This window comes from Ictidomys tridecemlineatus, chromosome 3 (assembly GCF_052094955.1).
Source record: "Ictidomys tridecemlineatus isolate mIctTri1 chromosome 3, mIctTri1.hap1, whole genome shotgun sequence".
Taxonomy (NCBI): Eukaryota; Metazoa; Chordata; class Mammalia; order Rodentia; family Sciuridae; genus Ictidomys; species Ictidomys tridecemlineatus.
The window spans coordinates 167,617,050-167,639,166 of NC_135479.1; the positions used below are offsets into that span (position 1 = coordinate 167,617,050).

The 22,117-nt window shown below is 38.5% G+C and overlaps 1 long non-coding RNA gene across 1 annotated transcript; it reads right to left on the bottom strand.

Moving 5' to 3' along the window:
• Positions 1 to 402: 402 nt before the first annotated feature.
• On the bottom strand, positions 403 to 14,782 carry LOC144376440 (uncharacterized). Its single transcript, XR_013436928.1, has 3 exons — positions 14,284 to 14,782; positions 6,596 to 6,785; positions 403 to 2,344 (listed from the first exon to the last, which is right to left on the bottom strand). It is a non-coding gene; the product is annotated as an uncharacterized LOC144376440 (long non-coding RNA).
• Positions 14,783 to 22,117: the final 7,335 nt, after the last annotated feature.

The following is a 22,117-nucleotide window of genomic DNA, read 5'->3' on the forward strand; positions in this document are numbered from 1 at the left end:
AAATGTAAATCAAGCCACAATGAGAAAAATTCTTTTCTAACAAATGGGGAATATTTAAAAAGTTAAAACTGTCAGCAGAAAATATGCAGATGTGGAACTCCAGTTCTGCTTTGAGAGAGAAAAAAAATTGGCACTTTGGAAAATTCTTTGACAGCAAAAACTGCATATTTACATAGAACAATTTGACTCTTATCTATACGTCCAAGAGGAATGCTTACATGTGCATATGAATTGTCATAGTACTTGTCATAATAGCCTCAATTTGGAAACAACACAGTGTTTATCAGCATAAGAAAGGATTAATATAATATGACACATTTAGACAGTGGAAAATCTCTTCGACAATGAACTTGAACAAACTCAGTTTAATGCAAAGTCAGAATGAATTTCAGAGCACAATGGTAAATTCTACTAAAAAAATCTTTAATGTAGTCAATAGGCAAGCAACAGAGTAGGAAAGTTTATATATAAAGAATTTCTTTACCTATGAAAGAAGCCAAGTACAAAATGATACATACTCTATGATTCAATATGTACTATATTTAAAAATCAGGCAGAACTAAATGATGATTAGAAGGCAGGAGAATGTTTACAGTAGGGAAGGAAGAGAGAAGGAAATTATTAGGAGGGGACATGAAAGGAAAGTAACCACCACACGCAACCAAGAGATCTTTATTGCAAACATTGTCTGATTAACAGGGAAGGAAGAGAAAGAGAGAGAGAGGAGAGAGAGAGAGAGAGAGAACAAAGTAAGAGAGAGGGAGAAAGAGAGAAAGAGCAGGAGAGTGGGAGAGAGTGGGGGAGGCAGCAGGAGAGAGTTTTTATAGCCAAAATCTAATGGGGTCTTTGGGTCTGCAAGCTGCCTTGTTGGCATACAATGATTGGATCATACAGTAGTTGCTAAGGGTGTCATCTTCTGCAGACTGGGCAGGGGCCAGATGAGGGTTTCTTTTGCACCAGACAGGTGGGGGTCCAGTGTTCATCCTTGAGTGGGGTTGAATGTTCAGACTTGAGGCAAACAAGCCATAAGGAACCAGACGGGTGAGGGTCAAATGTTCAGCCCACCCAGCAGCTAACATTTATTCAGCTTGCTCTGCAACTAACATTTCTCCCATTTTGTTTTTCTAAGTGGCATGGGGATGGAATAATTCCATCTGGTTACTTCCTGCTGAGAGGGGGCAGGAGGCGTGGGTACTACCTGGGAGAGCTAGGGAATGTTCCAGGGACAGGCTAGGGAATACCAGGGCGGCTAGAGATAACATCCAGTGGCTATAGACAGTTATCTCAGAAGGGGCAAAGTCCATAAAGATTCCTTGAAGCCATAAGTTGTCAACAGCATCAAACCATTTCTGAGCAGAGGAGATCCTTGGTGTCAGCCACTGGTCCTATCGTAGGGACTCTAGGAAATATCAGAGGCGGCTTGGTTGAATTCAGCAATGTTAAGGGTGACTGCCCAATTGCAGCCAGTAAAAGGGCAATCACCTTGACCCATGAACTGAGGGTGGGTGGTGCCATCCTGGTGCCATGTCGCTTGGATGTAGAGGCACCATCTGTGGGTTGGGATAGAAGCTTGAGAGAGATTAATGATTAGTGTAAAAAAAGAAGACGGTTGACAAGAAATCTTGAGTTTGGTGGACCCCAGTGTGGTGGAAGTCCAGGACTGGACATTTGGAACAGGTGCTTTTTTAAGGCGGGAGACATGGTACCAGGGCCACCATTGGGGTAGTAAGTATGACTGAATGGGGGTCCCGTCCAGAGAGGTTCCAATGATTGAGGATGCAGTTCCTGAAGTAAAACTGCATCACTCAGTTGAAGAAGGTCCAATTCAGTTTGTGGTTGTGCTGGGATTGAGGCAATGGGTGACACAGGAAGTCACTGCTCTGCGTGTTTCCTTAGGAGTTTGTGTAGAAGTGTGAGATAAGGCAGGTAGGACACAAGGGGGGGGGAGTGATTGGAAAGCTCTGGTTGATTAAGAAAGGACACCCATGGAGTTGCTCAAAGGGGCCTGAGTGAGCTCTAGGGGCTGCCCGAATTCGGGTGAGGGTCAATGGCAGGAGATTGGGCCAGGAGATCCTGAGTTTAATAGCAGGTTTAGTGAGATGATCCTTGAGAATGCTGTTAGGCCTCTCAACCTTACCAGAGGACTGGGGTCAGTAGGGGATGTGGAGCCTTCAAGTGATGTTGAGGCCTTTGGAGACTGGTTGAACAACCTGAGAAGTGAAGGCTTGACCATTGTCTGACGGGATGGAGGTGGGAAATCCAAACCTGGAAATGGTCTGCTCAATGAGGATGGAGGCCATGGTGTTAGCAGTTTCCCTGGAGGCAGGGAAGGCTTCTATCCCACCTGGAAAAGTATCAACCAAAGTAAGTAGATAGCAAAGATTTTGTTCCTAGGCATGTGGGTGAAGTCTATCTGCCAGTCTTTGCCTGGCTGGTGGCTCCTCATCTGATGCATGGGGAGTTTAGGTTTGATGCTTCCGTGTGGAGGTGCTATAGAGCACACAGAACAAGCGGAATGGACCTGTTAGAGAGTAGTTCTCATTCCTAGGAAGTAAAAGAGGGGTTGTAAAAACTGGAAGAGGGGTCTCGGAGGGTTTTAAATGGGGTCAGAGTCTCTGGAGCTGGAGGAGTTGGTCATGAGTCATAGGTCTTCATCTTGAACATCAGGGGCTGGTAGTCTTGAAGAAATAGTTAATTGACCAACTGGTGAATTGGTTGGTGAATTTGTGTATCTGATCTTGCAGGGACTTCTGTAGGCAATTTAATAGACATAGTTCTATTAGGAGAAACATAAAGAGGACTAATAGGGGTCCTGCAAGGCCATACTTGACTGAACATTCCCCATGGAGACTGTTGGCCTAGTTACTGTTTCCTATTTTCTAGTTGTTCTTGTTCTTCATTACCCTCAAGAATGTCTGTTTTGGTTTAACTGTTTTTGCTAGGTGTTTAAGATCAGACTGGTCAAAATTGACGTTGTTTCTAAATATTGTTAAGAGTCAGCTGAGTTCCCATAGGGGTTACTCATGGGGGAACATGAGAGCAGCTTCTTAGTTCTGCTAGTGCCATTTGTGCTAGGATGGGTCCAGGTCTTGCTTGACCATGTGGCTTCCCTTGGGAGCATTAGGGATGTCTCCTTTCTCCAGTGACCCTCCTATTCATAGAAAGTGCACTGATTGGCTTTTCATTCTCCAGTGGTCTCATTAATCTCCCTGATCAGGAGGTTATGTGGCCCAGAGTTGCAAAGCTCTTTATAGAGAAGTTCCCTCTTCCCTGGATTCAGACTGACTCAGAGGGTAAGAGCCAAATATTGGTTTACTTGGCCATTTTAATTTAACTTTAATTTTAAGCCTTGATCTAAACATCCTGCAAGCCAGTCTCACCAGTCTTAAATTAAGAGTACTGGGCTTTAACTGAAGTCTGGCCTACTTTGGAGTCATTCTGACATGTAGTAAAATGGGAGGCAGAGCCTTATGGGGTAAGATGGGGTTCTTTATAAATCTTAGGTAAAGTATTCTAGTTCTGAGGCTGATATTTGTTTCTTAAATATCATTTCATAAAGTTACATATATTGTTGTTTGAGGTCACATAAATATTAGCTAACACAATATGATATTACATTTAAATTGTACCCCAGTGTTTAGAACTTTATATTAATTATTGATAACAGGTCCAGTTATAGAACATTTAATGATATAAATAAATCTTTAATATGTTATTCCTATAAGACTAAAATTATTGCGCAACCTTTTTTGGAGAACATCAGCTTGATATAACTATCTTTTAAAGCTTCTATCTTAAAGACTTATATACCTGGAAAATATGAACACATTTAAAGAAGATGAGTAATAGTACCATAATTACATTGATGTTTTTATATTAAGTTTAGCTCTTAAAGAGTACTATTACTCTTCTTTCTTATACTAAGAAGAGTAATAATACCACAATGACATTGATGTTTTTATATTAATTAAGTTTAGCTCTTAAAGAAATAACATATTACAATATTGTAAAATAACAGTTGTTGTTTAACCACAGCTGTATAATCCTTAATTCCTTCAAGACTTCTTGCTCAAAAAACCTGCATATATAGCCAACTTACACAGACCTTCTTTATCACTTATTAAACCCACTTATTTACTTAATCACATAGACTCTCTTATCTAGAAACACTCTTCTCCTTCTATTAAATATGGTTCCCATGCCTAGAGCCTTCTAATTTCTCTTTCTCATCTGTTAACTTCTTCTTTATTCCCATTTTGAAACAATCCTTGTAAATTTCTGATTTTAGATAAATTATTCCATTTTAATAAGAAATATTTTGTTATTTACAGTATACAGTAAATCACATCTGTTTACCATTTCATGAAAACATAAACAATGTTTAAGTATATAGAATTATACTATTGTAGGGACAGACAATTCAAAGCACTTAAGATAGAAGGAAACAGTTTTATTTGGCTGCAGACAGGTTCAGAGGGCACAGCTTCTATTGTAATCAATTAATCCCCTGAACCCCAAGTTCAGGTAGTTTCAGAATTTTATATCCAGCATGTAAGGAGAGGGGCTTGGAAGTTTACAGTCTGCAGAAGTTCACATAAAAGCAGGGTTTTTTTTTTTTTTCCATGGTTTTGGGCAAGTTAACCCTTCAAGGACAACACCCGAAGAGGGGAGAGCTTCTTCTTCCCTTTCTTTCTTCCCCCTGCCAGCTGTTACCATGGAGCCCAACTTGTAAATTCTCTTATCTTAGAAATATAGACATATCTGTGAAGCCTCAGCTCAAGGACAGAGGCCTTGTTTACATATTTTTGTGAAAAACTAGTAAGGGGGTGTCTTGCATTTGGAGTGCTGATTTTTTCCCATCCATTGGCCAAGTAAAATAGGGCAATATGAAAAGAGGAAGTTTATCTACATTGAACTTTTTGTAGAGACTCTTTTGCTGACAGTCCTAAAATCAGCCATGGTGAAGATTTCTGGAGAAGGTCAGTTAAGAGTTTTCTGTAGGCCTGGGCAGGGAGTGGAAAGACGGGAAGATGGGGCTGAGAGCAGCTCCAGTGGAACTGAGAATGAGGAAGGAGATCTAAAAGAACAATGGGAAAGGGGTTTGGGATTTTCCCTAGCAAGAAAAACTTGAGCAGTAGAACAGGTAGAGCAGAGGGGAGGATGGGAGCAAATATCCCCAAAAGCCTGTAAGAGACTTTGAATTCTTAGTAACCTGTTTTCAGTGATGACAAAGCAACTTTAAAAGTCATTTTCATCAGATCTTGAATCTAAGGGCCCTCCTCAGCCTGTTTGAGCTTTGGGTTAGCTGGTAAGAGGGCCTGGTGGGACCAGGTGTGGGCAGTGTCAGGAGAAGAGAGGAGTGAGTGGGTGGAGGGATACCTTCAGTACCTGCTACCTCACCCAAGGGGGCAACAGTCTGAGGAAGGGCGGTGGTGTAGGTTTTTGAACCTAGAAGTTGGAGGGGAGAAAGGAAGTTGTGGAATCAGGAGTGACGTGGAGGGGCTGGGGCAGAAGGCTGAGGGTGAGGACCTACTCAAAATGGGTGATAGGGTGGAGGTTCATCAGCAGGGTCAAAAGTAGTGGATAAGTTCGAAGGAGAAGAATGTTGTGGATCCCTGGTTGGGAAGGTTGGCTTACAAGGCAGAAGAATTTGTAGAGGTTTGCAAGAGGTGCAGAGAGCAGGATTGGATCAGAGCAAGAAGAAAGCTTGAATATGGCGGATTTTTATCCATTTTTTGAATGCTCACAGTAATTGTAAAGATCACTTAGAATTGAGGGATATAAAGACCCCAAAGGGGGGCTATTTTCTTTGTTTAGGGGATAAGTGGGCCAATCCTGGGTGCTATATTTGATCAATTTTGGGGGGTTTGATGTTCAGTGTCAAGGATAGGGTCTTGAGGTTGTCTAAAAGACATTGTAAGGGAAAGTCCACTGGCAGAGGGGATGCAATACCCATGTCGCAAATATAGTATAAGGAGAGGGTGAAGGAGCTGATTTATGGGCAAAAGGGGCATCCCCACTAGAGCCAAAATCAGACAGTGCCCAGTGGAAGATTCAAGCTGTAGAGATTGATTGTCACCAATTTCTAACAGTGGAGGCTCTCATCCTGGACAGAGTTGGAACCATGGGAGACCTTACTTAGCCAAGGCTTTTTGGGACCCCTCCTGGAGGGGCCACTGACTCCCAAGGCTGGAGAAAGGAGAGTGGAAGGGGAGGGTAAGCGTACCTCCATCGTCTCAGTCCTAAACGTGAGAAGACTTTATGAGGGCCACCACAACCATGAAGGTCTGGGTGGGGTGTGATTCTCCCTCTCGAGGCACCACAGAGGCTGCTGGACCATCAACAGTTAGTTCTTCGTTATGTTTTCCCGGAGGTTACACAGTCCCTTGAAATATAAAGTCTATGCCAGGGGAAGGGGAAGAGAAATAATTTTGGACGCGGGAGGAGGGAGTCCCTGATGACCACTGTGTCCTTGAAGGCTGTGGTGGAGTGTTTTCCTCCCTGCAGATGGGCGAAGAGGTTTGCTGGATGATCAGCCTTCAAATCCCCCCCGAGACCATCTTTGGGTTTAGGACTCCAGGAAGGGGAAACTCACCAATCGAAGGCCAGTGGTGGATGTAGTTCTGGTGGTTGAGAAAATGGGTTCAGGTCCTCCGGTGAGTGGCACTTCCGAAGGAAGAGGGACCTGAAAGTAGCTTTTCACCCTCTTCCCAGGTTTCGGCACCGGATGAAAGGAAAGTGACCATGACACTGGGAGTGACCAAGAGATCTTAATGTGGTGGTGTCTGATTGACAGGGAAGGAAAAGAAAAAGAGAGAGAATGGTGGGGGGTAGAGAAGAAAAAGAGGAGAGCAAAGAGAGAGAGAGAGCGCACAAAGTGAGAGAGAGGGAGAAAGAGAAAGAGAGGAGAGTGAGAGAGAGTTGGGGGGGTGGCAAGATAAAGTTTTTTTTATCTTTTTAATATTTATATTTTAGGTGTAGTTGGACACAATGCCCTTATTTTACTTATTTATATGTGGTGCTGAGGATCCAACCCAGGGCCTTGCACGTGCTACGTGAGCACTCTACCACAGAGCTACACCCTCAGCCTGGAGAGAGTTTTTATAGCCAAAATCTAATGGGGTCTCTGGGTCTGAAAGCTGCCTTTTTGGCGTACAATGATTAGGTCATACAGTAGTTGCTAAGGGCGTCATCTTCTGCCCTCAGGCAGACCAGGCAGAGGCCAGTGGGGGTTTCTGTTGCACCAGACAGGTGGGGGTCGAGTGTTCTGCCTTGAGTGGGGTTGAGTGTTCAGACTTGAGGCAAACAAGTGATAAGGAACCAGATTGGTGAGGGCCGAGTGTTCAGCCCACCCTGAAGGTAACATTTGTTCAGCCTGCTCTGCAACTAACAGGACACAGGAGGAGCTTTCCTGCCATGCCTATGTTCTATTTCTTGATTCCACGGTGGTTTAAATAATATGAACATTTTTGTGATAATTCATCCAATTCTATGCTAATGGTGTACTTTTCTGGGTGTTATATAGCAACAAGATTTATTTAAAAGTAGGGAGATCAAAAGAAGTTAACTGGTTATAATAGAAGATAAAATGAGCATTTCCTGAAGGTCACAGGTCTTTGAGTTTGTATTTACTTTCTAGTTCAAACCACCCTAGGAAAAAATATGTTTAATGTCATTATTTTTCAGATGAAAATAACCAAGCCTGAGAAGGAGTAAACAACTTGTCCAAGGTGCCAAGGCCTATTTTTCTGTCTCCCAAGCTTTTGTTTTCTGCATCATACTTAAGTTACCTCTTGTAGTTTGGTTAGAATTATAATTTGCTGAATTAGACAGCATTTAATTTAATCTAGATGAATGAGTCCAATCATGTAAATTCCAAAGAAAAAAATCCATTTTATATAAATCTGTCTTTGCTTTCCAGACAACCCTTTGTTGAGAAAGCTTCTCCAGGTGAGATAGGGTAATACTATTTCTCAATAACAGACCTGGTGATCTTTGCTCCCAGTTGCATGCAGCTGAGATGGGAGAGTAGTCAACATGATTTACTGCATGCTCTTGAAATGAAAGAAATGTAAACATCATAGTTTTCCAATTCAAATCAATCTGTTGTCCCTACAAACATTCATGAAACGTAAAGGAAAATTCAATTTTTACTTAGTAGAAAATCTAATTTTATCTCAGGATTCTGAAGGAATCTTGAAAGTCATTGGCAATTTGAATATGGACTTCTGATCATTCCTACATCATGGTCACTGTCAAACGTTCATTTCCCAAGGTGACCCATGTTATTCCTTATGTGAGAACTTGGCAGCATACATGGACTCTTTTCCACCACTCCACTCCCTCACATTCAGGCCCTTCCTCTCTCAACCCTCAGAACTCTGATCATGTTAGATAATGGAGGTCCTAGATTTTGTTTTATGTTTATAAAAACAAAACTTTAACTTCTTTTCTGGCAAAAGTGCAGCTCAGGCTCTCAATAAACAAATCTTCAACAACCCTCATTAGAATAGAAAGAAACATTTTTTTCCCCATTAACACAATACCTTTATTTTATTTATTTATATGTGGTGCTAAGGATCAAACCCAATGCCTCACACATGCTAGGCAAGTGCTCCACCACTGAGCTACAACCTCAGCCCCTTTATAATAAATTCTTTAGTCTATATCACTCAGTGGTTCTGCTTTCCTGGTAAAAACCTAATTCAGGGAGCTGGAGTTGCAGCTCAGTGGTAGAGCACTTGCCCAGCACATGTGATGCACTGGGTTTGATTTTCAGCCCTGCACACAAACAAATAAAAGCCCATCAACAACTAAAAAAATAAAAAATATAAAATAAAAATAAAAAACCCCCCAAAAATCTAATACAGAAAACAAAAAAAAATGACAGGAAAAAAAATAGAAGCAATCAGAAGAGAATGTCCATATTCTCCCACCACATCTGCCTGTTTCCTTCTCCCTCTCCTCCTCCATTAGCTTCTGAACCCCCCTGCTAGATTTTTTCCATCAGCAAACAAACATGGTGAGGTACCTCTATCTTAAGAACACACTCTAGACTTCTTTCTCTAACTAAATAGCTAGGCAGCAAAAGTTCCAGAAATAGTTGTATAAACCCCTCACGTCCTTTTTCCTATCCTGTGTTTTCTTTCTTTCTTTCTTTCTTTCTTTCTTTCTTTCTTTCTTTCTTTCTTTCTTTCTTTCTTTCTTTCTTTCTTTCTTTCTTTCTTTCTTTCTTTCTTTCTCTCTCTCTCTCTCTCTCTCTCTATTTCTTTCCTCCTCCTCCTCCTCCTCCTCCTCCTCCTCCTCCTTCTTCTTCTTCTTCTTCCTTTTTCTTTTTAAGAAAGAAACATTTTTAAGCCTGTATCTAAGAAGAAAACACAAATACACAGAATTAAAGCAGTGTCCTTGGAGGAAGCTGAGTGATTCATAACCAAATATAACCAAAATACACTGGGAAAAATCTCAAAAATGTTTGAAACACAATTGAAACAGGGGGATATGGAAGTTCCTAGCAAATAGCTTGGTAAGCTTAACTTTTTTTTTTTTTTTTTTTTTTGTGGTGCTGGGGATTGAACCCAGGGCCTGTACATTCAAGGTGAGCACTCTACCAATGAGCTATATCCCCAGCCCTTGGAAGTTTAACTTTATAACCACAGGTCAGTCTGGCTGAGTTATATTCCCTCAAGAAACAAGACCATCCTTTGGGAAAAGTTAAGTAGTTGGGAAAAAGCATCCCGTATGCTTGGGATGAGGTGGCACTGTGTGAGAGAAGTTATCAATGCTAGAGGTGGACTATCAGGGGAGATACCCTTCACGAACAACTTCATGGACATGCACACATATCCAAGGAAGAGGTGAGAGGGCAGCCCCTGAGTTCTGGAATGTTGCAAAGCCTAGTAGTAGAGAGCCTGGGTGTCCCAGGAAACAGGAGGGGGCTGAAGTAATTCTTTAACTGTAGCTCATACACTTAATTGGTTTTCTCAGGTTGACATGGTCTGAGAAAAAAGGCTTATGTGTATTTGGATCTATGATAATATAACATAATTAATAATTATGGTAGTTACTCTAGTGAATGAGCTTCATTAACATTCCAGCTACTGTGCTAAGTACTTAACATTCATCATGTCAACTATCACCCTAAAAGTAAGTGACATTAGTCCCATTTGACAAATGAAGTAACTAAGAAGTTAGCCTCAGAATAATTAATAGCAGAGCTGGGATTCAAATCCAAGTCTGCATACAAAGCCATTGTCTTCCTCATCATTCTACATTTATAAAGCCAATTTAGCTGGGCATGCTAGTGCATGCCTATAATCTCAGTGGATTAGGAGGCTGAAAATTCAGAACTAGCTTCAGGAATTTAATGAGGCTGTAAGCAACTTAGGAAAACACTGTCTCTAAAACAGAAATAAAAAACAAAAGAAGGGCTGGGGCCAGGCATGGTGGCACACGCCTGTAATCCTAGAGGCTCTGGAAGTTGAGGTAGGAGGATACCAAGTTCACAGCCAACCTCAGCAAAAGCGAGGTACTAAGCAACTCAGCGAGACCCTATCTCTAAATAAAATACAAAATAGGGTTGGGGATGTTGCTCAGTGATTGAATGCCCCTGAGTTCAATTCTTAGTACCAAAAATAAATAAATAAATAAATAAATAAATGCCAATTTAAATAATGTTATTCCCTTCTTCCGACCAAAGTAGAATGCAATGGAGACTGTAGGCTCTGAAACTGACATTAGACATGGTAAATTTAAACTTGCTAGGATCAGTAGGTAGAAAATACACATTTCCCAAATATGTAGACTGGAAAACAAAAAGGAGAATCACAAATTTGAGGCCATTCTGGACAATTTAGCAAGACCCTATCTCAAAATAAAATAGAAAGATCTAGTGATGTAACTCAATAGGAGAGTACTTACATAGCATGCATGAAGCCATTGGTTTAGTCTTTTTATATGTTACTAGAAGTAGTGCATAAATTTTAATGTCACTGGTAACTCCGAGTTGGCATACATCTTTATTTTTCCAGTCTCTGCCTTGATTTGACATAAATATTTGAGTGCCAAATATCCATGATATACACATGATTTTGGAAAAGTTCAATTAGTATTATTTATTTCCCTAGAGGAGAGCTTCTAGAATTAAATATTTTGAAGATAACCCATTTCTAGGTGATTTACCATGTTCCAATGCTCTGTGTATCTGCTTTTATGCTGGGCCCATGCTATTTTGATGTCTATAGCTTTTTAATAGACGTCCTATTCTTATGGCATATTTTTCATAGTACACATTAGGGTGCTTAGTATGTACTGATGATATAAAATTAAACAGTTTGGGGAAATTCCTATGACACTAGAGCAGTAAGAAATTTGAAATGCATATAAGACTTTTATCTCTAGCAGGAATAAGCATCAACCACCTAATGGGAAATACAGAAGCATTTATTACGGCAATATACCAGTCATTAAAAAATTACTAGCTTCTCTTGTAATCACTACAGTGTTCAGGTCACACTTAGAATGCAATTCCAATGACTATATACAATGAAGCTGAAATTTCAGAGGTCAGGTGATTTACCTATGGTCATCCAGTGAATTAGGGGCAAGCCCCCTATCTCCAGCCTCAAATCTCAGGTTCATATCATAATACAAGTTTTTGCCAAACCATTGTCCTAAGACACTGCTCTAAGAGTACATGTTATGTGCTCTATTATGCTTTCAGAGTCACATCAGAATGTTAAATATACCAAGACATAAATAAACCTTCTCAATTTAGTTCACTTTGGAGCAGAGACCTTGAAATATAAAAATTCATTTAAAAAAATAAATAATTGAAGAATTTTGTTTTATTTTTTCCTTGTGAGATAAATGGCAATAAAAAATTGTATTGCAGGCTTAAAAATGCTTTCAGAATGTCATGTCAAAATCAAACAGGCAAAAAACAAACAGTTCAAACCACTACACTAATTACTCCACTAGAGGAAAATAAAATTCTTCTGTTGGTCTGCTATTTGGCTGACTTTGGACTACATGATAGCCCTTCATATTAGGTTAAAACACAATTTTCTCAAACAGATAAAAAGCAAATTTACTGGCTTGTTGTTTTAGATCTGTAAAAGTGCCTTGGGTTTTCTCAGGAGGTGCTTCTTGGTCATGGGATGACCAGCTGACCACCCTCCCTTCTACTTTATATGTGAGAACTCTGGCCCTGCAAAGTAATAGGATTTGCTAAAAGTCATTGCAGAGATGAATTCCCATCAGGACTTTGGTTTCCTGCAGTCCTTTTCTACTTTTATTCCCCTGACCCAAGGGAGAGTATCATTAACAAGTTCAAGTTCTCTGAGGAAGGAAGGAAGGAAATGAGCATCTTTTAAGAAAATATGCTGCTGAGAGGTCTAGGGAATCAACCAGCCCTAAACTGCAAATCTCTGTTTCTTCTTTCTCTCTTTTTCAGCCAGAACTACAGGCCACTGGAAAGATGGGGGGGGGGTAGGCAAATAGGGCAGTTGATAGCAAAGAGTGGAGGCAAATTCTTTCTTTTGGCACCAGGAATAATTACAACGAACAAGGCTGTAGTCTATCATGAAATAGCTTATTTCTGCTGGGTTTCCAATTAAGTTAACTACTACACAAATGTGTTGATATTTTGTCTTTTTTCTTAAAATCATTTTGTATATTTTAAAATAAGTAAGAGAATTAGGCTGGATGTGGTGATGCATACCTGTAATCCCAGAAGCTCAGGAGCCTGAGGCAGGAGGATTGCAAGTTCAAAACCAACCTCAGCAACTTAGTGAGGTTCTAAGGAACCTAAAGAAATCCTGTCTCTAAATACAATATTAAAAAAGGGCTGGGGATTGACTCAGTGGTTAAGTGTCCCCGGGTTCAATCCCTGATACAGATGAAACAAAGAGAGAGAGAGAAAATTAGAAGTTGAAAAATTAACAATTAACATTTGAAGATTATCAGGATTAGATCTTCTGATAGTTTTCAAAACCAAATTGCTGTTTATATAAAATGATGAGGTGTATTTACTACCAAGTAACTGATTATATCTTAGAACTTTAGAACAAAATCATGCAGCTACCAGGTATGTGGTGCACACCTGTAATACCAGAGACTCTGGAGGTTGAGACAGAAGGATTGAAAGTTGGAGGCCAGCCTCAGCAACTTAGAAAAGCCTTAAGCAACTTAGTGATATCCTGTCTCAAAATTACAAACCAAAACCAAAACCAAAACAAAAACAAAAAAAAAACAAAAACCCAAAACAAAACAGAGTTGGGGATGTAACTCAGTGGCAAAGCATCTCTGGGTCCAATCCCCAATACCCAAAAAGAAAAAAATGAAAATGAATAAAACCAACCATGCACCATTAAGAAATTCTTGATAAATTTCAACAAAATTTCACTTCTAACACCATAAAAATTATTGGAAATGTTTATTTGAATGTAATTTTCCTTGCTTTGGTATTATTATTTGAAGAATTTAAACATTATGTTTTTTTTATTCAAAAGACAAGTAAAAATTCAGGTATGGATTAATTCATTCTGATTGGGAGCTAATGGATTGTGCTGATTTGTGTGAGTGGAATTACATAAAGTATTTATATGGAATATTAAGAAAAGCATGTTCTTCCTCATATCTGGCCAGAAGGCATCATAATTTATTCCTGTTTTCAGTTCTTCACATGTAGCCAATATTTTTTCACCTCTAAGTACTTTGATTCTGTTGAAGGCTATCTTTACCCTGTCACCCTTCTGTGATGACTACCTTTGTGGTTTGTTGGCGCTGATCCTTCCTAGGAACCATAAGTACCATAAGATATTATGGAGTGGTCACAGAGTGTGGCTTTAGCTCATCCACGCTTCCTGAGAACAGAAATGTAATGAAGGACCAGCATCAACTCCAGGGGGTTGGTAAAAGTTCCTTCCAAGTAAATCAGGAGCTCTAAATCTTGCATAAGGTTTTACACTGGTTACTTCACTAGGAAGGAAATAAAAGTGTATTTGCTGCATTCTTACTTAGTGCGTAGCTAACTAGGCTATAGATCTTCAAGTTATTTTAAAACAAAGCAAAAGCAAACATTAAAAAAAAATTAGTCTATCCAAGTCCCTCAACTAGAGGAGCTCTCTTATTAGGTCCGAGTGGAGAAGAGAAAGAGGTGATTATCTAAGAGATCTGATGGGCACAGGATCAAGACCTCTCCCACTTCCTGAAGGCCAGGGACTTCCCTGTGCAAACTGCCAGCAGTGCTTCCTGCCTGCCACTGTGGCTGTTTTAGGTACTTACCTTTCCCTCCTTCTTAGAGAGTTCTCCTACTGCTCAATTTCCAAGAAGATACTTGCACCAGGAACCTTAAATCTTAGCTTCAGTTTCCTGAATCTCTTCCTTCAGCTCTTTCTAGGAGATTTTATTTCAACTAAGAGACAATACAGACTGTCAGTGTCAGGCAGCTGCAGCTGGGTGTCAGAACATTTGCTATCAAGGTCACCACTCTCAGAAAACTGTACCAGTTGCTAAGGGACAGATGACCCAGAAGAAAAATAATGCCAATTCATAACAAATGTTAAATATTTGTTGCATAGCTGGGCATGTTGGTGCACGCCTATAATCTCAGCATTTAAAGAAACTGAGGCAGGAGGGTCACAACTTCGAGGCCAGCCTCAGCAACATAGTGAGGCTCTCAACAACTTAGTGAGACTGTCTCAAAAAAAAAATAAATAAAAAGATTTGGGGATGTAGCTTAGAGGCAAAGTGCCCCAGGGTTCAATCCCTAATGTAAAAAAAAAAAAAAAAAAAAAGTGTTAGTTGCATAATGCTTACAACAGTTCCTGTTGTATAGGAAATATTTGACAAAAGCAAAAAAAAAAAAAAAAAACAACAAAAAAAAACAAGTAGATTAGAGGAGACAAGTAGGGCCACAAGAGTCTTAGGTGTTAAAGTTGAAAAAGAGGCCTCATAGATTGACTATGGTCCCCAAAGTTCAAAATTCTGAGGTATACCTGGAACTTTACAGTATGACATTATTTGGAATAAGAGACTTTGCAGGTACAATTACAACAAAGATTGAGATGAGACCATACTGAATTAAGTTCAATGAAGTGTCCTTATAAGAGACGGAAGAGGGAACATAGAAGGCAATGTGAAACTGGGTTCAGCTTTAGCACATGAAGGAATGACAAAGAACACCAGCCACCACCAGAAGCTAAGACAGGTGTGATACAGTTTCTCCCTAGAGCGACCAGGAAGAACCAACCTGTGGATACCTTGAATATGGATCTTTGGCCTCTAAAACAGTAGGAAAACAAATTTCTGTTGTCCTGAACTACCCAATTTGTTCTTGTTTGTTGTGGTAGCCCTAGGAAACAAATACAGGTCTTTATCTTGAGTAAACAAATTCTCTGTTTGTCAGACTACAGAAGAACACCAACGAGTTTTGTATTGGAAGAGTACAGTGAAGGGTGTCTAGTTACCAGTATTCCCTGTGACCTTAATCCAAACAGATCTTCATATGCGAAGGATGTCAATAAATTGAACAGAGCACACCTGTCAGTCTTACAATAGATGTGGATTTTCTGGCAACACATATGCTTATCTAAAAAATATCCTTTGAACCTGTGCAACCACATTTATGATGAGTGACCTTGCCCTCTGATAGCCACAGATGTCTGTTCCAGTGGTGGACTCCTGACTTTGTAGGCAAATTCAAGTTGTTCTCATAGCACTTTAGAATTAGGATTCAAAGAATATGGTCAGGTTTTGCTGGTTGTTAGAATGAAGGACATATCAAGTCCAGAGGACACAGTTGACCAGGAATTACTGAAGCAGAGAACCTGCAAAAGAGAGAATTGGCAAGGAGGAAAACAGTCTGAAACACAGACATGGACAGAACAAAGGACTATATGTAGCTGGGGAGAACAAAGGACCAAGAAATTATCTGCCTTGGTTTCCAATTCAAATTGTCAAAGATTCTTATAATAAATTCATTACCACACTTCACTCATTGTAGTCGGGCTAATAGTAGTTCCTCTTTCAGTGTTATTCGACATCTTAAAAGTAAAAAATTCTTAGTATGACTTAAGGAAATCAAGCACATTAACATGAAGCACTCGGAAGGGTGTACACTCAGGGTGTATCAGCCATCAGCATTATTACCCCATACTTGAAAATGGCTTTTAAAATGAATCCCACTTTTATTATCATTTTATGCTTATAAGGAAATAGCACACTCAAGTGCCCTTCCACATACACTTATAATTTCAGCTTTATAGTAAGTCATCTTACCTCAACAGAGAGTAACAATCAGTTACAGCACAAAGTTCACTTTATCTTTTCTGAAATTATTTTAAGTCAACAAACATTCTAAAAAACACCAAGTAAGCCATGATGAACTAGTTAGATTGTGGGTATATTTATTCTGGATGTGTTGACTCCCACTCATTGACCTCTAGGTCAAGTTGCAGAACCTACTCTAGTTTAAGCAGAACTATTGTGTAAGGGAAAGAAAGAAAGAAAGAAAATAGCATTACCTTAAAGCTTGTTTTTCTGGGAACTGAACAATAGTTTGAGCTTGTTGGCTTAGAAGGAAGGCAGATTTCCTATCAGGAGACAGTAGTACCTCTGTTTAGGAAAAGATGAGAATGGGTATGGGCCCTCTGAGGCTGGTTCAAACAAAGAAGAGTTTAGTAGTTCACATATTAAACAAATAATAGATTTTTCCCTCTCCTAACTCAATGATTGAAATCCAAATGCTGAGATGTTGGGGGAATTTTGGGACAGAGACTGCATGGACCCAGTAATACTTAGCGAACCCTGAAGAGAGAGATGGCAAAATGACCAAGAGACTTTGGGATAGTAAGATAACCAATATCTATTTAAAATTGTTGGCTTGTTTGTTTGTTTTGTGCTTTGCTGTAATTCCCATCAATTATTCCCAAATTAAATGAAAACTGAGAGCCACAAGATGGAGCTGGTTACAGCCAAAAGACAACGGCAGCTGCAGGAGTTCCACAGGAAGCCAACTTGATGTTAACACATTGGAGCCTTTTGAAGCTAACAGGTGGAGACATGAGGAACATCCGGGCTGCCACTGTTTTTCAGGCCTTCTTTGGGAAGCGGCCTGTCCTTTAGAAAAATTAAACAGAAGAGCACATTCTGAAGTAGTTCAGGAGTCCATTGACCCGTGGCCATCTGCACTATGTTTCACTTAAGGAAAACAACAACCCCAGGCATCTTGGGCCCAGTATTAACTGTAGCACCACAGAGGTGCCTGGTGACCCGTTTTCTAAATCCTGACATCTCTGTAATAATGATGGGGAAAATGTGATAACTATTACTGTGAGCTCTGGGAAAGAGGCAAGGAGACCCAGCAAACAATGTAGAGTACAAGTATCAGTGTCTGAAGGCTGGAGTAAATAGGCCTACCTCTGCCCTGAACCGGGTGTTAGGAAAATAAACTTGCCCTTGAAAAGCAACTCTCTTTCTCTCTGTATATATTATTGGAAAGTATACAGAATAATTTGACAAACCTCCAAAGACCCATCACCCACTTTTAAGAAACCCTTTAACCTTTACTTCTTCCTCCATCATTTCATGCATGATTTATAGCCTAAAGCTCTAAAGGCTAAAAATTCTTACTTTATACTTAATCATGATATAATTATAACATTTGGAAAATCATTGATCATAATTTCTTAACATCATCAAACATTCTGTCAATGATTAATTTTTCCAGATTATCTCATATTATCTTCTTTAAATAATGATTTTATTCACTATCAAAGCAAAGGCCTATTCCCTCTCTCACTTCTTATTCCATAATTTATTTGTTGAAGAATCTGAGACATTTGTCCTGTAAAGTTTCCCATACTTTGAATTTAGTTGATGGTGCTCCTGTTATGTTCTTGTTCTTTCCTGTACTACCAAGAAATGGCAGTTAAATCCAGAGGCCTGAACTGATGTAGTTTCAGTCTCCCCCTGCCCCCCACCACAAATATTCCATAAACAGTGCTGTGTCCTGTCACCAAGAAGCACAAAATGCCCAATTAGCTTTCTTTTGTGTTAATAGCAGCTATTGGTAATAATTGTGTAAGTTATTTTTTTTAAAGAATTGGCAAAATGGGAAGATTTCACACTATATTATTTCCTCATTGTTTATTATCTAGGATATTTCTATACAGCAAAACTTCTATTAACTACTTTCTTGCTTTAAGTTAGCTTTATATAGAAATGGCAGGTTAAATTCTTGGTATTTTTTCAGAGGAAGTTAGCTCTTTCAGAGGTGACCATTAAGATATGTGTGTGTGTGTGTGTGTGTGTGTGTGTTTAATATCACTATTATCTTACAAGTTGAAGCACATTTGAGATGAACCATTGCAGTTATTTTTCTTTTTCAGGTAACCTGACCAAAGGAAGCCTCTAAAGTTTCTGTGGTGTTTATTTGTTTGTTTTTAGTAGTTTTCTTGCTTTCCTGTAAGAGAACAGGATGAGGATGAGGATGTAGCATAGTATAGTCACCCAGTTCTATATTTATGAACTTTGGAAAAACCTGTTTTTAGATATAGAAGCTATTGTGATATTTTTTATTTTCTCAGTCTAGAGGAATGTGAGCAAGTGAAACCAAATCAAGTAAATACAAGGTTAGATCCTCTCTTATTTATTTGTTTTTAAATATTTATTTATTTTTAGTTGTAGTTGGAAACAATACCTTTCTTTTATTTACTTATTTTTATGTGGTGCTGAGGATTGAACCCAGGGCCTTGCATGTGCTAGGTAAATGTTCTACTGCTGAGACACAGCCCGAGCCCCTAGATCCTCTCTTTATTTAAAATTTTGATATTTTGGGGCTGAGATTATGTCCATTTGTGTCCAACTACAACTTAAAAAAATAATGTTAATAAATAAATAAAATAAAATTTTGATATTTTGGTCAGGAATAGTAATGCGCACCTGTAATCCCAGTGACTTGGGAAGCTGAGGCAGAAGGATAGCAATTTAGAGGGTGGCCTCAACAACTTCATGAGACCCTACTCCCCCATAGCCCTGAAAAAGAGAGAAAAAAATAATTAGGTGAATCCTTTTAGCACAGATCAATGTTGAGAAGGGTGAACATAGGTTGTGTGACAGGATGATGGTCAACCTGGTATCAATAATCGCCACCAAACAAGTTTTTGAAAAACTTCCTTTGATCCAGATAGTGAAAGTTCCAGGAGGGAACAAGTCCAGTGATAAACTTTGCTCAAGGGACAGTAACATGTTTGGGCTGCATTCCTGGAGAACATGATACGGTCATTCTCTGGATTTCAGTGGTAACCATGGTGCAAGCTGCCAGCAAGCCTTTTCCAGATCCTACTTGTGCTCTTTAGCTTTGATGCAGATGCCTCCACTATACTTTTTATTGATATAGACACTATTCCTACTGTACAAGTAAGTTCCTACAAGAAGGTATGGGAACAATTCTTCTTTTACCTTCAGGGTATCAGGGACTCCCAACTTCATGAAGTTTTATATAAATTATGACAGGAACAAAAGATAATTTTGTACATACTCTGCCCTGGGTAATATGGGATTCTAGTTTATGTATTTTTATATTAATGAAAATTGATGCCAAATCATTATACATCTAAATATCACTGGATATCTTTAAAGGAATAATTTAATTTTTAAAAAATAAAGTCAGTTTTTAGGTTTGAAAATTGTCCTTTATAACTAAAGTTATGATGAAAAATTTAAATAGATTTTATGATGTGTGATGGAGACACATATTTTTATAAAATGATTTTAATGAACTTGTGAGCCAGATGTTTAAATACCATCAATCTACATTACATTTAACAACATCCTCATTGCCAAAATTCAAGATGCAGGTGATGGGAGAAAGTCATAAGAGACAAAGGGAGAGAAAAATCAATATCAACTGTGATTTATTAAAATAATAAAAGACAGCTAAGAAAACATGACAATGGAAATTCAAATTTCTAAAACAATTTTAAAATTTGAAACATTTTAAGAAGAATGAAAAGAGGGTGAGTTTTTAAAGTGTTTTAATTAGTGCATTAGAGTTACACATAGGAGTGGGGTTCACTTTGACATATTCATAAATGTATGAAACATAGTGCATTAGAGTTACACATAGGAGTGGGGTTCACTTTGACATATTCATAAATGCATGAAACATACTTTGCTCCATTTCATTTCCTAGTGCTTTAAGAGGATGAGTTCTTATTCAATTTTCTCTGCTCTAAAAAGTCGCCATTGAATTCTTGACATTGTTATTATGTCCCTTGTTTAGTAGTTGATGAGTCAATTGTATCTGAGTATAATTCATAATATTAAGCAATTGTATTTTAACTTCTAAACAGAGTAGTAGACCCTAAAAGATGTTTTATTTTATTTAGTGAATATTTTAATTACAAAAAGTATAATTAAAGCTTAAAAATAACACAGATATCATTTGCTCAAAGGAATTCATTATTGTCATATAAGAGCAGGATCCAGAAAACTTCATAGATTCAGAAGTTAAGGTTGATGGATCCAGAAATGTGACAAGGGCAAGATGAAATTAAGCAGGCGGTTTTGTTTGTAGCTGTTGCCACGGTATAAGTATGTGTTTGTGGCCTTGTCTGCTACCAATGGTGAGTCATGTTTATACATGAAAAAATATTCTTTATACAAATTTTATCAGTGAAATTCTAAGAAACAAAAAGTTTAGAAATCCACATCCTTGAAGTGGCAATTTCCATGCATGATTTTTTCTGGTGCTATTCATCTTGCTAGGAGGTTCAAATGTTATGTTGCTTTAATACAAACTGAATGTCCGCTGGTATTTACAGGAGTTTGAGTTATGTGCAATGGAATTCAGTTATTTGTAAATACTTCTGAATTATTGTTTTTTATTTTTTAAACATTTTTAGCTATTCATAATAATAAGCAAAGTATGTGAAAGGTCTTAAAATAATTTTAAGAACTTACTCTTTTGAGATGTCCAAGAATTCTTCGATTCAGGCATTTTTTTTTTCCTGGATCCAGAAGATAAACATCTTCTTTTGGGGAATTTGGAAGTATTATTCTCAGTTTTTACTGAAGTTAATTTGCTTTTCAAACAGGAAAAAAGGGAGACTCATGTAAAGAGATTGGCTGAATTCTGGAATTGAATTCAATATTCACTGTAAATGAATAAAGTAGAATTCTAGTTTTTAGATCACTTCAAGAGTCTGACTAGCCTGACAAAGCAGCCTACTGGACTCTGATCTCTTCTTGGTGAATTGATAAAACCGAGTGGCCCTGGGGTGCATAGTACATAAATGCATTGAAGTATTGCCTCCTATAAGGCACTACCTGAAGCAGCCAATGAGTTTCTGGCACATTTGACCTAAATTTTCTTGATTTTTTAAACAAAGGAATGCAAATGATTAAAAAAAGTTGAATAAAAACTAAAAACTGTAAAACCGAAAAAGTCTTTTAAACAAAGGAGAAAAAATTACCTTTTACTCATTCTTTATATCTGATAAATCACAAGGTCCTACTGATTAGACCAAGAATGTATCTTTTGGGCTTAGGATGTGGCTCAGTGGTTAAGTGTCCTTGGGTTCAATTCCTGGTACCAAAACAACAACAACAACAGTATTTTTTAAAATTTGTCTTTTCCAATGGAGAAAATGATGTTGAATACATTTCTGAATATGTCAAAATGAGCCCCACTATTATGTATAACTTCACTAAAAATATTTTTTAAAAAATAGTTTTAAAAAATCTGCCTTTTCCTTTCCACTCCCTCACCAGTACTGACTGCACATTTTCACAATTTCTTCATTGAATCATTCCATTTGAACTCTAATATTTATGCTGGATCTCCAACTCCAGTCCATCAGTTGCTGAGCTACTACACACATGTCAACCTTCTAAACTACAAACCTGATCATATCAATCCATGTTTAACTTAACCCTTGTTGCACCTCTTGAAGAACAAGACTCAAGCATGTTAATGCACCATAAAAGGCTCTTCAGTATCTAGCTCTACACCACAGACTAAGGCTAAATGTTCCATTCCTCCTTCCCATACTATTGACCTCTGAGTCATCCATAGAAGTCTATAAATTCCGTTCTGAAGTGTTTTTTGTTTGCA